Source organism: Phalangium opilio, unplaced genomic scaffold, assembly GCF_054372755.1.
Source record: "Phalangium opilio isolate 3A_F unplaced genomic scaffold, DU_Popi_V2 ptg000019l_1, whole genome shotgun sequence".
Classification (NCBI taxonomy): domain Eukaryota; kingdom Metazoa; phylum Arthropoda; class Arachnida; order Opiliones; family Phalangiidae; genus Phalangium; species Phalangium opilio.
In genome coordinates, this window is record NW_028324152.1 from 8730229 (window position 1) to 8748957 (window position 18729).

At 47.2% G+C, this 18729-nt stretch overlaps 5 non-coding genes across 5 annotated transcripts; all 5 read right to left on the reverse strand.

Moving 5' to 3' along the window:
* Positions 1-264: 264 nt before the first annotated feature.
* On the reverse strand, positions 265-337 carry TRNAN-AUU (transfer RNA asparagine (anticodon AUU)). The gene has a single exon. It is a non-coding gene; the product is annotated as a tRNA-Asn (tRNA).
* Positions 338-998: 661 nt separating this feature from the next.
* On the reverse strand, positions 999-1071 carry TRNAS-GCU (transfer RNA serine (anticodon GCU)). The gene has a single exon. It is a non-coding gene; the product is annotated as a tRNA-Ser (tRNA).
* A 2862-nt stretch (positions 1072-3933) lies between these two features.
* On the reverse strand, positions 3934-4006 carry TRNAN-GUU (transfer RNA asparagine (anticodon GUU)). Its single transcript has one exon. It is a non-coding gene; the product is annotated as a tRNA-Asn (tRNA).
* Positions 4007-4813: 807 nt separating this feature from the next.
* Positions 4814-4886, reverse strand: TRNAN-GUU (transfer RNA asparagine (anticodon GUU)). Its single transcript has one exon. It is a non-coding gene; the product is annotated as a tRNA-Asn (tRNA).
* Positions 4887-5695: 809 nt separating this feature from the next.
* TRNAN-GUU (transfer RNA asparagine (anticodon GUU)) lies at positions 5696-5768 on the reverse strand. The gene has a single exon. It is a non-coding gene; the product is annotated as a tRNA-Asn (tRNA).
* Positions 5769-18729: the final 12961 nt, after the last annotated feature.

The following is an 18729-nucleotide window of genomic DNA, read 5'->3' on the forward strand; positions in this document are numbered from 1 at the left end:
TTTCGGTTAACAGCCGAACGCGCTAACCATTGCGTCACGGAAGCCCGAAAATTAAAGTTTCGTCAGGTATTGTGGAAAAACTCTGACTTTTTACGTTACATCTGAGACCTCACATCACCGCTCCCGGATGGGCTCGAACCACAAACCTTTTGAATAACAGCTGAACGCGCTAACCATTGCGCCACGGAAGCCCAAAAATTAAATGTTCGTCAGTTATTGTGGAAAAACTCTGAATTTTACGTTACATCTAAGACCTCACAACACCGCTCCCGGATGGGCTCGAACCACCAACCTTTCGGTTAATAGCCGAACGCGCTAACCATTGCGCCACGGAAGCCCAAAAATTAAATGGTCGTCAGGTATTGTGGAAAAACTTTGGGTTTTTACGTTACATTTGAGATCTTACAACACAGCTCCCGGGTGGGCTCGAACCACCAACCTTTCGGTTAACAGCTGAACGCGCTAACCATTGCGCCACGGAAGCCCAAAAATTAAATGTTCGTCAGGTATTGTGGAAAAACTCTGACTTTTTACGTTACATCTGAGACCTCACATCACCGCTCCCGGGTGGGCTCGAACCGCCAGCCTTTTGAATAACAGCTGAGCGCGCTAACCAGTGCGCCACGGAAGCCGAAAAATATATGGTCGTCAGGTATTGTGTAAAAACTTTGGGTTTTTACGTTACATTTGAGATCCTACAACACCGCTCCCGGGTGGGCTCGAACCACAAACCTATTGGTTAACAGCTGAACGCGCTAACCATTGAGCCACGGAAGCTCAGAAATTAAATGGTCGTCAGGTATTGTGGAAAAAGTTTGGGTTTTTACGTTACATTTGAGATCTTATAACACAGCTCCCGGGTGGGCTCGAACCACCAACCTTTCGGTTAACAGCTGAACGCGCTAACCATCGAGCCACGGAAGCTCAGAAATTAAATGGTTGTCACGTATTGTGGAAAACTTTTGACATTTTACGCTACATCTGAGACCGCACAACACCTCTCCCGGGTGGGCTCGAACCACTAGCCTTTAGGTTAGCAGCCGAACGCGCTAACCATTGCGCCACGGAAGCCCAAAAATTAAATGGTCGTCAGGTATTTTGGAAAAACTCTGACTTTTTACGTTACATCTGAGACCTCACATCACCGCTCCCGGATGGGCTTGTACCACAAACCTTTTGAATAACAGCTGAACGCGCTAACCATTGCGCCACGGAAGCCCAAAAATTAAATGTTCGTCAGTTATTGTGGAAAAACTCTGACCTTTTACGTTACATCTGAGACCTCACATCACCGCTCCCGGGTGGGCTCGAACCACCAGCCTTTTGAATAACAGCTGAGCGCGCTAACCAGTGCGCCACGGAAGCCCAAAAACTATATGGTCGTCAGGTATTGTGTAAAAACTTTGGCTTTTTACGTTACATTTGAGATACCACAACACCGCTCCCTGGTGGGCTCGTACCACAAACCTATTGGTTAACAGCCGAACGCGCTAACCATTGAGCCACGGAAGCTCAGAAATTAAATGGTTGTCACGTATTGTGGAAAACTTTTGACATTTTACGCTATATCTGAGACCTCACAACACCGCTCACGGATGGTCTCGAACCACCAACCTTTCGGTTAACAGCCGAACGCGCTAACCATTGCGCCACGGAAGCCCAAGAATTAAATGGTCGTCAGGTATTGTGGAAAAACTTTGGCTTTTTACGTTACATTTGAGATCTTACAACACCGCTCCCAGGTGGGCTCGAACCACAAACTTTTCGGTTAACAGCCGAACGCGCTAACCATTGCGCCATGGAAGCCCAAAAATTAAATGTTCTTCAGGTATTGTGGAAAAACTTTGGCTTTTACGTTACATTTGAGATCCCACAACACCGCTCCCGGGTGGGCTCGAACCACCAACCTTTCGGTTAACAGCCGAACGCGCTAACCATTGCGTCACGGAAGCCCGAAAATTAAAGTTTCGTCAGGTATTGTGGAAAAACTCTGACTTTTTACGTTACATCTGAGACCTCACATCACCACTCCCGGATGGGCTCGAACCACAAACCTTTTGAATAACAGCTGAACGCGCTAACCAGTGCGCCACGGAAGCCCAAAAACTATATGGTCGTCAGGTATTGTGTAAAAACTTTGGCTTTTTACGTTACATTTGAGATACCACAACACCGCTCCCTGGTGGGCTCGAACCACAAACCTATTGGTTAACAGCCGAACGCGCTAACCATTGAGCCACGGAAGCTCAGAAATTAAATGGTTGTCACGTATTGTGGAAAAGTTTTGACATTTTACGTCACATCAGAGACCTCACAACACCGCTCCCGGATGGGCTCGAACCACCAATTTTTCGGTTAACAGCCGAACGCGCTAACCATTGCGCCACGGAAGCCCAAAAATTAAATCGTCGACAGGTATTGTGGAAAAACTTTGGCTTTTTACGTTACATTTGAGATCCTACAACACCGCTCCCGGGTGGGCTCGTACCACAAACCTATTGGTTAACAGCTGAACGCGCTAACCCTTGAGCCACGGAAGCTCAGAAATTAAATGGTTGTCACGTATTGTGGAAATGTTTTGACATTTTGCGTCACATCTGAGACCTCACAACACCGCTCACGGATGGGCTCGAACCACCAACCTTTCGGTTAACAGCCGAACGCGCTAACTCTTGAGCCACGGAAGCTCAGAAATTAAATGGTTGTCACGTATTGTGGAAATGTTTTGACATTTTACGTCACATCTGAGACCTCACATCACCGCTCCCGGGTGGGCTCGAACCACCAGCCTTTTGAATAACAGCTGAGCGCGCTAACCAGTGCGCCACGGAAGCTCAGAAATTAAATGGTTGTCACGTATTGTGGAAAAGTTTTGACATTTTACGTCACATCAGAGACCTCACAACACCGCTCCCGGATGGGCTCGAACCACCAATTTTTCGGTTAACAGCCGGACGCGCTAACCATTGCGCCACGGAAGCCCACAGATTAAATGTTCGTCAGGTATTGTGGAAAAACTTTGGCTTTTTACGTTACATTTGAGATCCCACAACACCGATCCCGGGTGGGCTTGAACCACAAACTTATTGGTTAACAGCGGAACGCGCTAACCATTGCCCGCGGAAGTTAAAATTAAATGTTCGTCAGGTATTGTGGAAAAACTTGGGCTTTTTACGTTACATTTGAGATCCCACAACACCGCTCCCGGGTGGGCTTGAGCCAAAACTTATTGGTTAACAGCGGAACGCGCTAACCATTGAGCCACGGAAGCTCAGAAATTAAATGGTTGTCACGTATTGTGGAAAATTTTTGACATTTTACGTCACATCTGAGACCTCACAACACCGCTCACGGATGGGCTCGAACCACCAACTTTTCGGTTAACAGCCGAACGCACTAACCATTGAGCCACGGAAGCCCAAAAATTAAATGTTCGTCAGGTATTGTGGAAAAACTCTGACTTTTTACGTTACATCTGAGACCTCACATCACCGCTCCCGGGTGGGCTCGAACCACCAGCCTTTTGAATAACAGCTGAGCGCGCTAACCAGTGCGCCACGGAAGCCCAAAAATTATATGGTCGTCAGGTATTGTGGAAAAACTTTGGCTTTTTACGTTACATTTGAGATACCACATCACCGCTCCCGGGTGGGCTCGAACCACCAGCCTTTTGAATAACAGCTGAGCGCGCTAACCAGTGCGCCACGGAAGCTCAGAAATTAAATGGTTGTCACGTATTGTGGAAAAGTTTTGACATTTTACGTCACATCAGAGACCTCACAACACCCCTCACGGATGGGCTGGAACCACCAATTTTTCGGTTAACAGCCGGACGCGCTAACCATTGCGCCACGGAAGCCCAAAGATTAAATGTTCGTCAGGTATTGTGGAAAAACTTTGGATTTTGACGTTACATGTGAGATCTCACAACACCGCTCCCGGGTGGGCTCGAACCACCAACCTTTCGGTTAACAGCCGAACGCGCTAACCATTGCGCCACGGAAGCCCAAAAATTCAATGTTCGTCAGGTATTGTGGAAAAACTTTGACTTTTTACGTCAAATCTGAGACCTCACATCACCGCTCCCGGATGGGCTCGAGCCACAAACCTTTTGAATAACAGCTGAACGCGCTAACCATTGCGCCACGGAAGCCCAAAAATTAAATGTTCGTCAGTTATTGTAGAAAAACTCTGAATTTTACGTTACATCTAAGACCTCACAACACCGCTCCCGGATGGGCTCGAACCACCAACCTTTCGGTTAACAGCCGAACGCGCTAACCATTGCGCCACGGAAGCCCGAAAATTAAATGTTCGTCAGGTATTGTGGAAAAACTTTGGGTTTTTACGTTACATTTGAGATCTCACAACACCGTTCCCGGGTGGGCTCGAACCACCAACCTTTCGGTTAACAGCCGAACTCGCTAACCATTGCGCCACGGAAGCCCGAAAATTAAATGGTCGTCAGGTATTGTGGAAAAACTTTGACTTTTTACGTCACATCTGAGACCTCACATCACCGCTCCCGAATGGGCTCGAGCCACAAACATTTTGAATAACAGCTGAACGCGCTAACCATTGCGCCACGGAAGCCCAAAAATTAAATGTTCGTCAGTTATTGTAGAAAAACTCTGAATTTTACGTTACATCTAAGACCTCACAACACCGCTCCCGGATGGGCTCGAACCACCAACCTTTCGGATAACAGCCGACGGCGTTAACCATTGCGCAACGGAAGCCCAAAGATTAAATGTTCGTCAGGTATTGTGGAATAACTTTGGATTTTTACGTTACATGTGAGATTTCACAACACCGCTCCCGGGTGGGCTCGAACCACCAACCTTTCGGTTAACAGCCGAACGCGCTAACCATTGCGCCACGGAAGCCCGAAAATTAAATGTTCGTCAGGTATTGTGGAAAAACTTTGGGTTTTTACGTTACATTTGAGATCTCACAACACCGTTCCCGGGTGGGCTCGAACCACCAACCTTTCGGTTAACAGCCGAACGCGCTAACCATTGCGCCACGGAAGCCCGAAAATTAAATGGTCGTCAGGTATTGTGGAAAAACTTTGGGTTTTTACGTTACATTTGAGATCTTACAACACAGCTCCCGGGTGGGCTCGAACCACCAACCTTTCGGTTAACAGCTGAACGCGCTAACCAGTGCGCCACGGAAGCCCAAAATATATATGGTCGTCAGGTATTGTGTAAAAACTTTGGCTTTTTACGTTACATTTGAGATACCACAACACCGCTCCCTGGTGGGCTCGAACCACAAACCTATTGGTTAACAGCCGAACGTGCTAACCATTGAGCCACGGAAGCTCAGAAATTAAATGGTTGTCACGTATTGTGGAAAAGTTTTCACATTTTACGTCACATCAGAGACCTCACAACACCACTCCCGGATGGGCTCGAACCACCAGCCTTTTGAATAACAGCTGAGCGCGCTAACAAGTGCGCCACGGAAGCTCAGAAATTAAATGGTTGTCTCGTATTGTGGAAAAGTTTTGACATTTTACGTCACATCAGAGACCTCACAACCCCGCTCCCGGATGGGCTCGAACCACCAACCTTTCGGATAACAGCCGACGGCGTTAACCATTGCGCAACGGAAGCCCAAAGATTAAATGTTCGTCAGGTATTGTGGAATAACTTTGGATTTTTACGTTACATGTGAGATTTCACAACACCGCTCCCGGGTGGGCTCGAACCACCAACCTTTCGGTTAACAGCCGAACGCGCTAACCATTGCGCCACGGAAGCCCAAAAATTAAACGTTCGTCAGGAATTGTGGAAAAACTTTGGCTTTTTACGTTACATTTGAGATCCCACAACACCGCTCCCGGGTGGGCTTGAACCACAAACTTATTGGTTAACAGCGGAACGCGCTAACCATTGAGCCACGGAAGCCCAAAAATTAAATGTTCGTCAGGTATTGTGGAAAAACTCTGACTTTATACGTTACATCTGAGACCTCACATCACCGCTCCCGGGTGGGCTCGAACCAACAGCCTTTTGAATAACAGCTGAGCGCGCTAACCAGTGCGCCACGGAAGCCCAAAAATTATATGGTCGTCAGGTATTGTGGAAAAACTTTGGCTTTTTACGTTACATTTGAGATACCACATCACCGCTCCCGGGTGGGCTCGAACCACCAGCCTTTTGAATAACAGCTGAGCGCGCTAACCAGTGCGCCACGGAAGCTCAGAAATTAAATGGTTGTCACGAATTGTGGAAAAGTTTTGACATTTTACGTCACATCAGAGACCTCACAACACCGCTCCCGGATGGGCTCGAACCACAAACCTATTGGTTAACAGCTGAACGCGCTAACCATTGAGCCACGGAAGCCCAAAAATTAAATGTTCGTCAGGCATTGTGGAAAAACTTTGGCTTTTTACGTTACATTTGAGATCCCACAACACCGCTCCCGGGTGGGCTTGAACCACAAACTTATTGGTTAACAGCGGAACGCGCTAACCATTGAGCCACGGAAGCTCAGAAATTAAATGGTTGTCACGTATTGTGGAAATGTTTTGACATTTTACGCTACATCTGAGACCGCACAACACCTCTCCCGGGTGGGCTCGAACCACCAGCCTTTAGGTTAACAGCCGAACGCGCTAACCATTGCGCCACGGAAGCCCAAAAATTAAATGGTCGTCAGGTATTTTGAAAAAACTCTGACTTTTTACGTTACATCTGAGACCTCACATCACCGCTCCCGGATGGGCTCGAACCACAAACCTTTTGAATAACAGCTGAACGCACTAACCATTGCGCCACGGAAGCCCAAAAATTAAATGTTCGTCAGTTATTGTGGAAAAACTCTGAATTTTACGTTACATCTAAAACCTCACAACACCGCTCCCGGATGAGCTCGAACCACCAACCTTTCGGTTAACAGCTGAACGCGCTAACCACTGTGCCACGGAAGCCCAAAAATTAAATGTTCGTCAGGTATTGTGGAAAAACTCTGACTTTTTACGTTACATCTGAGACCTCACATCACCGCTACCGGGTGGGCTCGAACCACCAGCCTTTTGAATAACAGCTGAGCGCGCTAACCAGTGCGCCACGGAAGCTCAGAAATTAAATGGTTGTCACGTATTGTGGAAAAGTTTTGACATTTTACGTCACATCAGAGACCTCACAACACCGCTCCCGGATGGGCTCGAACCACCAATTTTTCGGTTAACAGCCGGACGCGCTAACCATTGCGCCACGGAAGCCCAAAGATTAAATGTTCGTCAGGTATTGTGGAAAAACTTTGGATTTTTACGTTACATGTGAGATCTCACAACACCGCTCCAGGGTGGGCTCGAACCACCAACCTTTCGGTTAACAGCCGAACGCGCTAACCATTGCGCCACGGAAGCCCAAAAATTAAATGTTCGTCAGGTATTGTGGAAAAACTTTGACTTTTTACGTCACATCTGAGACCTCACATCACCGCTCCCGGATGGGCTCGAACCACAAACCTTTTGAATAACAGCTGAACGCGCTAACCATTGCGCCACGGAAGCCCAAAAATTAAATGTTCGTCAGTTATTGTAGAAAAACTCTGAATTTTACGTTACATCTAAGACCTCACAACACCGCTCCCGGATGGGCTCGAACCACCAATTTTTCGGTTAACAGCCGAACGCGCTAACCATTGCGCAACGGAAGCCCAAAGATTAAATGGTCGTCAGGTATTGTGGAAAAACTTTGGGTTTTTACGTTACATTTGAGATACCACAACACCCCTCCCTGGTGGGCTCGAACCACAAACCTATTGGCTAACAGCCGAACGTGCTAACCATTGAGCCACGGAAGCTCAGAAATTAAATGGTTGTCACGTATTGTGGAAAAGTTTTCACATTTTACGTCACATCAGAGACCTCACAACACCACTCCCGGATGGGCTCGAACCACCAGCCTTTTGAATAACAGCTGAGCGCGCTAACCAGTGCGCCACGGAAGCTCAGAAATTAAATGGTTGTCTCGTATTGTGGAAAAGTTTTGACATTTTACGTCACATCAGAGACCTCACAACACCGATCCCAGATGGGCTCGAACCACAAACCTTTTGAATAACAGCTGAACGCGCTAACCATTGCGCCACGGAAGCCCAAAAATTAAATGTTCGTCAGTTATTGTAGAAAAACTCTGAATTTTACGTTACATCTAAGACCTCACAACACCGCTCCCGGATGGGCTCGAACCACCAATTTTTCGGTTAACAGCCGAACGCGCTAACCATTGAGCCACGGAAGCCCAAAAATTAAATGTTCGTCAGGTATTGTGGAAAAACTTTGGCTTTTTACGTTACATTTGAGATCCCACAACACCGCTCCCGGGTGGGCTTGAACCACAAACTTATTGGTTAACAGCGGAACGCGCTAACCATTGAGCTACGGAAGCTCAGAAATTAAATGGTTGTCACGTATTGTGGAAAATTTTTGACATTTTACGCTACATCTGAGACCGCACGCCACCTCTCCCGGGTGGGCTCGAACCACCAGCCTTTCGGTTAACAGCCGAACGCGCTAACCATTGCGCCACGGAAGCCCAAAAATTAAAAGGTCGTCAGGTATTGTGGAAAAACTTTGACTTTTTACGTCACATCTGAGACCTCACAACACCGCTCCCGGATGGGCTCGAACCACAAACCTTTTGGTTAACAGCGGAACGCCCTAACCATTGAGCCACGGAAGCTCAGAAATTAAATGGTTGTCACGTATTGTGGAAAAGTTTTGACATTTTACGTCACATCTGAGACCTCACAACACCGCTCCCGGATGGGCTCGAACCACCAACTTTTCGGTTAACAGCCGAACGCACTAACCATTAAGCCACGGAAGCCCGAAAATTAAATGGTCGTCAGGTATTGTGGAAAAACTTTGGCGTTTTACGTTATATTTGAGATCCCACAACACCGCTCCCGGGTGGGCACGAACCACAAACCTATTGGTTAACAGCTGAACGCGCTAACCATTGAGCCTTGGAAGCCCGAAAATTAAATGGTCGTCAGGTATTGTGGAAAAGCTTTGGCTTTTTACGTTACATTTGAGATCCCACAACACCGCTCCCGGGTGGGCACGAACCACAAACCTATTGGTTAACAGCTGAACGCGCTAACCATTGAGCCACGGAAGCTCAGAAATTAAATGGTTGTCACGTATTGCGGAAAAGTTTTGACATTTTACGTCACATCTGAGACCTCACAACACCACTCACGGATGGGCTCGAACCACCAACCTTTCGGTTAAAAGCCGAACGCGCTAACCAGTGCGCCACGGAAGCCCAAAAGTTATATGGTCGTCAGGAATTGTGGAAAAACTTTGGCTTTTTACGTTACATTTGAGATACCACAACACCGCTCCCGGATGGGCTCGAACCACCAATTTTTCGGTTAACAGCCGAACGCGCTAACCATTGCGCCACGGAAGCCCAAAAATTAAATGGTCGTCAGGTATTGTGGAAAAACTTTGGCTTTTTACGTTACATTTGAGATCTTACAACACCGCTCCCAGGTGGGCTCGAACCACCAATTTTTCGGTTAACAGCCGAACGCGCTAACCATTGCGCAACGGAAGCCCAAAAATTAAATGTTCGTCAGGTATTGTGGAAAAACTTTGGCTTTTTACGTTACATTTGAGATCCCACAACACCGCTCCCGGGTGGGCCTGAACCACAAACTTATTGGTTAACAGCGGAACGCGCTAACCATTGAGCCACGGAAGCTCAGAAATTAAATGGTTGTCACGTATTGTGGAAAAGTTTTGACATTTTACGCTACATCTGAGACCGCACAACACCTCTCCCGGGTGGGCTCGAACCACCAGCCTTTAGGTTAACAGCCGAACGCGCTAACCATTGCGCCACGGAAGCCCAAAAATTCAATGGTCGTCAGGTATTGTGGAAAAACTTTGGCTTTTGACGTTACATTTGAGATCTTACAACACCGCTCCTGGGTGGGCTCTAACCACCAACCTTTCGCTTAACAGTCGAACGCGCTAACCATTGCGCCACGGAAGCTCAAAAATTAAAAAGTCGTCAGGTATTGTGGAAAAACTTTGATTTTTTACGTTACATTTGAGATCTTACAAAACCGCTCCCAGGTGGGCTCGAACCACCAACTTTTCGGCTAACAGCCGAACGCCACTAACCATTGCGCCACGGAAGCCCAAAAATTAAATGGTCGTCAGGTATTGTGGAAAAACTTTGGCTTTTTACGTTACATTTGAGATCCCACAACACCGCTCCGGGGTGGGCTCGAACCACAAACCTATTGGTTAACAGCTGAACGCGCTAATCATTAAGCCAAGGAAGCTCAGAAATTAAATGGTTGTCACGTACTGCGGAAAAGTTTTGACATTTTACGTCACATCTGAGACCTCACAACACCGCTCACGTATGGGCTCGAACCACCAACCTTTCGGTTAACAGCCGAGCGCGCTAACCATTGCGCCACGGAAGCCCAAAAATTAAATGGTCGTCAGGTATTGTGGAAAAACTTTGGCTTTTGACGTTACATTTGAGATCTTACAACACCGCTCCTGGGTGGGCTCGAACCACCAAACTTTTGGTTAACATCCGAACGAGCTAACCATGGAGCCAAGAAAGCTCAGAAATGAAATGGTCGTCAGGTATTGTGGAAAAGTTTTGACATTTCACGTCACATCTGAGACCTCACAACACCGCTCACGGATGGGCTCGAACCACCAACCTTTCGCTTAACAGTCGAACGCACTAACCATTGCGCCACGGAAGCCCAAAAATTAAATGGTCGTCAGGTATTGTGGAAAAACTTTGGCTTTTTACGTTACATTTGAGATCTTACAAAACCGCTCGCAGGTGGGCTCGAACCACCAGCCTTTCGGTTAACAGCCGAACGCGCTAACCATTGCGCCACGGAAGCCCAAAAATTAAAAGGTCGTCAGGTATTGTGGAAAAACTTTGACTTTTTACGTCACATCTGAGACCTCACAACACCGCTCCCGGATGGGCTCGAACCACAAACCTTTTGGTTAACAGCGGAACGCCCTAACCATTGAGCCACGGAAGCTCAGAAATTAAATGGTTGTCACGTATTGTGGAAAAGTTTTGACATTTTACGTCACATCTGAGACCTCACAACACCGCTCCCGGATGGGCTCGAACCACCAACTTTTCGGTTAACAGCCGAACGCACTAACCATTAAGCCACGGAAGCCCGAAAATTAAATGGTCGTCAGGTATTGTGGAAAAACTTTGGCGTTTTACGTTATATTTGAGATCCCACAACACCGCTCCCGGGTGGGCACGAACCACAAACCTATTGGTTAACAGCTGAACGCGCTAACCATTGAGCCTTGGAAGCCCAAAAATTAAATGGTCGTCAGGTATTGTGGAAAAGCTTTGGCTTTTTACGTTACATTTGAGATCCCACAACACCGCTCCCGGGTGGGCACGAACCACAAACCTATTGGTTAACATCTGAACGCGCTAACCATTGAGCCACGGAAGCTCAGAAATTAAATGGTTGTCACGTATTGCGGAAAAGTTTTGACATTTTACGTCACATCTGAGACCTCACAACACCACTCACGGATGGGCTCGAACCACCAACCTTTCGGTTAAAAGCCGAACGCGCTAACCAGTGCGCCACGGAAGCCCAAAAATTATATGGTCGTCAGGAATTGTGGAAAAACTTTGGCTTTTTACGTTACATTTGAGATACCACAACACCGCTCCCGGATGGGCTCGAACCACCAATTTTTCGGTTAACAGCCGAACGCGCTAACCATTGCGCCACGGAAGCCCAAAAATTAAATGGTCGTCAGGTATTGTGGAAAAACTTTGGCTTTTTACGTTACATTTGAGATCTTACAACACCGCTCCCAGGTGGGCTCGAACCACCAATTTTTCGGTTAACAGCCGAACGCGCTAACCATTGCGCAACGGAAGCCCAAAAATTAAATGTTCGTCAGGTATTGTGGAAAAACTTTGGCTTTTTACGTTACATTTGAGATCCCACAACACCGCTCCCGGGTGGGCCTGAACCACAAACTTATTGGTTAACAGCGGAACGCGCTAACCATTGAGCCACGGAAGCTCAGAAATTAAATGGTTGTCACGTATTGTGGAAACGTTTTGACATTTTACGCTACATCTGAGACCGCACAACACCTCTCCCGGGTGGGCTCGAACCACCAGCCTTTAGGTTAACAGCCGAACGCGCTAACCATTGCGCCACGGAAGCCCAAAAATTCAATGGTCGTCAGGTATTGTGGAAAAACTTTGGCTTTTGACGTTACATTTGAGATCTTACAACACCGCTCCTGGGTGGGCTCTAACCACCAACCTTTCGCTTAACAGTCGAACGCGCTAACCATTGCGCCACGGAAGCCCAAAAATTAAATGGTCGTCAGGTATTGTGGAAAAACTTTGGCTTTTTACGTTACATTTGAGATCCCACAACACCGCTCCGGGGTGGGCTCGAACCACAAACCTATTGGTTAACAGCTGAACGCGCTAATCATTGAGCCAAGGAAGCTCAGAAATTAAATGGTTGTCACGTATTGCGGAAAAGTTTTGACATTTTACGTCACATCTGAGACCTCACAACACCGCTCACGTATGGGCTCGAACCACCAACCTTTCGGTTAACAGCCGAGCGCGCTAACCATTGCGCCACGGAAGCCCAAAAATTAAATGGTCGACAGGTATTGTGGAAAAACTTTGGCTTTTGACGTTACATTTGAGATCTTACAACACCGCTCCTGGGTGGGCTCGAACCACCAAACTTTTGGTTAACATCCGAACGAGCTAACCATGGAGCCAAGAAAGCTCAGAAATGAAATGGTCGTCAGGTATTGTGGAAAAGTTTTGACATTTCACGTCACATCTGAGACCTCACAACACCGCTCACGGATGGGCTCGAACCACCAACCTTTCGCTTAACAGTCGAACGCACTAACCATTGCGCCACGGAAGCCCAAAAATTAAATGGTCGTCAGGTATTGTGGAAAAACTTTGGCTTTTTACGTTACATTTGAGATCTTACAAAACCGCTCGCAGGTGGGCTCGAACCACCAACTTTTCGGTTAACAGCCGAACGCGCTAACCATTGCGCCACGGAAGCCCAAAAATTGAATGTTCGTCAGGTATTCTGGAAAACTTTGGCTTTTTACGTTACATTTGAGATCCCACAACTCCGCTCCCGGGTGGGCTTGAACCACAAACTTATTGGTTAACAGCGGAACGCGCTAACCATTGAGCCACGGAAGCTCAGAAATTAAATGGTTGTCACGTATTGTGGAAAAGTTTTGACATTTTACGCTACACTGAGACCGCACAACACCTCTCCCGGGTGGGCTCGAACCACCAGCCTTTAGGTTAACAGCCGAACGCGCTAACCATTGCGCCACGGAAGCCCAAAAATTAAATGGTCGTCAGGTACTGTGGAAAAACTTTAGCTTTTTACGTTACATTTGAGATCTTACAACACCGCTCCCAGGTGGGCTCGAACCACCAACTTTTCGGTTAACAGCCGAACGCGCTAACCATTGCGCCACGGAAGCTCAAAAATTAAATGTTCGTCAGGTATTGTGGAAAAACTTTGGCTTTTTACGTTACATTTGAGATCCCACAACACCGCTCCCGGGTGGGCTTGAACCACAAACTTATTGGTTAACAGCGGAACGCGCTAACCATTGCGCAACGGAAGCCCAAAAATTAAATGTTCGTCAGGTATTGTGGAAAAACTTTGGCTTTTTACGTTACATTTGAGATCCCACAACACCGCTCCCGGGTGGGCCTGAACCACAAACTTATTGGTTAACAGCGGAACGCGCTAACCATTGAGCCACGGAAGCTCAGAAATTAAATGGTTGTCACGTATTGTGGAAAAGTTTTGACATTTTACGCTACATCTGAGACCGCACAACACCTCTCCCGGGTGGGCTCGAACCACCAGCCTTTAGGTTAACAGCCGAACGCGCTAACCATTGCGCCACGGAAGCCCAAAAATTCAATGGTCGTCAGGTATTGTGGAAAAACTTTGGCTTTTGACGTTACATTTGAGATCTTACAACACCGCTCCTGGGTGGGCTCTAACCACCAACCTTTCGCTTAACAGCCGAACGCGCTAACCATTGCGCCACGGAAGCCCAAAAATTAAATGGTCGTCAGGTATTGTGGAAAAACTTTGGCTTTTGACGTTACATTTGAGATCTTACAACACCGCTCCTGGGTGGGCTCTAACCACCAACCTTTCGCTTAACAGCCGAACGCGCTAACCATTGCGCCACGGAAGCCCAAAAATTAAATGGTCGTCAGGTATTGTGGAAAAACTTTGGCTTTTGACGTTACATTTGAGATCTTACAACACCGCTCCCAGGTGGGCTCGAACCACCAACTTTTCGGTTAACAGCCGAACGCACTAACCATTGCGCCACGGAAGCCCAAAAATTAAATGGTCGTCAGGTATTGTGGAAAAACTTTGGCTTTTTACGTTACATTTGAGATCCCACAACACCGCTCCGGGGTGGGCTTGAACCACAAACTTATTGGTTAACAGCTGAACGCGCTAACCATTGAGCCAAGGAAGCTCAGAAATTAAATGGTTGTCACGTATTGCGGAAAAGTTTTGACATTTTACGTCACATCTGAGACCTCACAACACCGCTCACGTATGGGCTCGAACCACCAACCTTTCGGTTAACAGCCAAACGCGCTAACCATTGCGCCACGGAAGCCCAAAAATTAAATGGTCGTCAGGTATTGTGGAAAAACTTTGGCTTTTGACGTTACATTTGAGATCTTACATCACCGCTCCTGGGTGGGCTCGAATCACCAAACTTTTGGTTAACATCCGAACGAGCTAACCATGGAGCCAAGAAAGCTCAGAAATGAAATGGTCGTCAGGTATTGTGGAAAAGTTTTGACATTTCACGTCACATCTGAGACCTCACAACACCGCTCACGGATGGGCTCGAACCACCAACCTTTCGCTTAACAGTCGAACGCGCTAACCATTGCGCCACGGAAGCCCAAAAATTAAATGGTCGTCAGGTATTGTGGAAAAACTTTGGCTTTTTACGTTACATTTGAGATCCCACAACACCGCTCCCGGGTGGGCTTGAACCACAAACTTTTCGGTTAACAGCCGAACGCGCTAACCATTGCGCCACGGAAGCCCAAAAATTAAATGTTCGTCAGGTATTCTGGAAAACTTTGGCTTTTTACGTTACATTTGAGATCCCACAACACCGCTCCCGGGTGGGCTTGAACCACAAACTTATTGGTTAACAGCGGAACGCGCTAACCATTGAGCCACGGAAGCTCAGAAATTAAATGGTTGTCACGTATTGTGGAAAACTTTTGACATTTTACGCTACACTGAGACCGCACAACACCTCTCCCGGATGGGCTCGAACCACCAGCCTTTAGGCTAACAGCCGAACGCGCTAACCATTGCGCCACGGAAGCTCAAAAATTAAATGTTCGTCAGGTATTGTGGAAAAACTTTGGCTTTTTACGTTACATTTGAGATCCCACAACACCGCTCCCGGGTGGGCTTGAACCACAAACTTATTGGTTAACAGCGGAACGCTCTAACCATTGAGCCACAAAAGCTCAGAAATTAAATGGTTGTCACGTATTGTGGAAAAGTTTTGACATTTTACGCTACACTGAGACCGCACAACACCTCTCCCGGGTGGGCTCGAACCACCAGCCTTTAGGTTAACAGCCGAACGCGCTAACCATTGCGCCACGGAAGCCCAAAAATTAAATGGTCGTCAGGTATTGTGGAAAAACTTTAGCTTTTTACGTTACATTTGAGATCTTACAACACCGCTCCCAGGTGGGCTCGAACCACCAACTTTTCGGTTAACAGCCGAACGCGCTAACCATTGCGCCACGGAAGCTCAAAAATTAAATGTTCGTCAGGTATTGTGGAAAAACTTTGGCTTTTTACGTTACATTTGAGATCCCACAACACCGCTCCCGGGTGGGCTTGAACCACAAACTTTTCGGTTAACAGCCGAACGCGCTAACCATTGCGCCACGGAAGCCCAAAAATTAAATGTTCGTCAGGTATTCTGGAAAACTTTGGCTTTTTACGTTACATTTGAGATCCCACAACACCGCTCCCGGGTGGGCTTGAACCACAAACTTATTGGTTAACAGCGGAACGCGCTAACCATTGAGCCACGGAAGCTCAGAAATTAAATGGTTGTCACGTATTGTGGAAAACTTTTGACATTTTACGCTACACTGAGACCGCACAACACCTCTCCCGGATGGGCTCGAACCACCAGCCTTTAGGTTAACAGCCGAACGCGCTAACCATTGCGCCACGGAAGCTCAAAAATTAAATGTTCGTCAGGTATTGTGGAAAAACTTTGGCTTTTTACGTTACATTTGAGATCCCACAACACCGCTCCCGGGTGGGCTTGAACCACAAACTTTTCGGTTAACAGCCGAACGCGCTAACCATTGCGCCACGGAAGCCCAAAAATTAAATGTTCGTCAGGTATTCTGGAAAACTTTGGCTTTTTACGTTACATTTGAGATCCCACAACACCGCTTCCGGGTGGGCTTGAACCACAAACTTATTGGTTAACAGCGGAACGCGCTAACCATTGAGCCACGGAAGCTCAGAAATTAAATGGTTGTCACGTATTGTGGAAAACTTTTGACATTTTACGCTACACTGAGACCGCACAACACCTCTCCCGGATGGGCTCGAACCACCAGCCTTTAGGTTAACAGCCGAACGCGCTAACCATTGCGCCACGGAAGCTCAAAAATTAAATGTTCGTCAGGTATTGTGGAAAAACTTTGGCTTTTTACGTTACATTTGAGATCCCACAACACCGCTCCCGGGTGGGCTTGAACCACAAACTTATTGGTTAACAGCGGAACGCGCTAACCATTGCGCCACGGAAGCCCAAAAATTAAATGTTCGTCAGGTATTCTGGAAAACTTTGGCTTTTTACGTTACATTTGAGATCCCACAACACCGCTCCCGGGTGGGCTTGAACCACAAACTTATTGGTTAACAGCGGAACGCGCTAACCATTGAGCCACGGAAGCTCAGAAATTAAATGGTTGTCACGTATTGTGGAAAACTTTTGACATTTTACGCTACACTGAGACCGCACAACACCTCTCCCGGATGGGCTCGAACCACCAGCCTTTAGGTTAACAGCCGAACGCGCTAACCATTGCGCCACGGAAGCTCAAAAATTAAATGTTCGTCAGGTATTGTGGAAAAACTTTGGCTTTTTACGTTACATTTGAGATCCCACAACACCGCTCCCGGGTGGGCTTGAACCACAAACTTATTGGTTAACAGCGGAACGCGCTAACCATTGAGCCACAAAAGCTCAGAAATTAAATGGTTGTCACGTATTGTGGAAAAGTTTTGACATTTTACGCTACACTGAGACCGCACAACACCTCTCCCGGGTGGGCTCGAACCACCAGCCTTTAGGTTAACAGCCGAACGCGCTAACCATTGCGCCACGGAAGCCCAAAAATTAAATGGTCGTCAGGTATTGTGGAAAAACTTTAGCTTTTTACGTTACATTTGAGATCTTACAACACCGCTCCCAGGTGGGCTCGAACCACCAACTTTTCGGTTAACAGCCGAACGCGCTAACCATTGCGCCACGGAAGCTCAAAAATTAAATGTTCGTCAGGTATTGTGGAAAAACTTTGGCTTTTTACGTTACATTTGAGATCCCACAACACCGCTCCCGGGTGGGCTTGAACCACAAACGTTTCGGTTAACAGCCGAACGCGCTAACCATTGCGCCACGGAAGCCCAAAAATTAAATGTTCGTCAGGTATTCTGGAAAACTTTGGCTTTTTACGTTACATATGAGATCCCACAACACCGCTCCCGGGTGGGCTTGAACCACAAACTTAATGGTTAACAGCGGAACGCGCTAACCATTGAGCCACGGAAGCTCAGAAATTAAATGGTTGTCACGTATTGTGGAAAACTTTTGACATTTTACGCTACACTGAGACCGCACAACACCTCTCCCGGATGGGCTCGAACCACCAGCCTTTAGGTTAACAGCCGAACGCGCTAACCATTGCGCCACGGAAGCTCAAAAATTAAATGTTCGTCAGGTATTGTGGAAAAACTTTGGCTTTTTACGTTACATTTGAGATCCCACAACACCGCTCCCGGGTGGGCTTGAACCACAAACTTATTGGTTAACAGCGGAACGCGCTAACCATTGAGCCACGGAAGCTCAGAAATTAAATGGTTGTCACGTATTGTGGAAAACTTTTGACATTTTACGCTACACTGAGACCGCACAACACCTCTCCCGGATGGGCTCGAACCACCAGCCTTTAGGTTAACAGCCGAACGCGCTAACCATTGCGCCACGGAAGCTCAAAAATTAAATGTTCGTCAGGTATTGTGGAAAAACTTTGGCTTTTTACGTTACATTTGAGATCCCACAACACCGCTCCCGGGTGGGCTTGAACCACAAACTTTTCGGTTAACAGCCGAACGCGCTAACCATTGCGCCACGGAAGCCCAAAAATTAAATGTTCGTCAGGTATTCTGGAAAACTTTGGCTTTTTACGTTACATTTGAGATCCCACAACACCGCTTCCGGGTGGGCTTGAACCACAAACTTATTGGTTAACAGCGGAACGCGCTAACCATTGAGCCACGGAAGCTCAGAAATTAAATGGTTGTCACGTATTGTGGAAAACTTTTGAC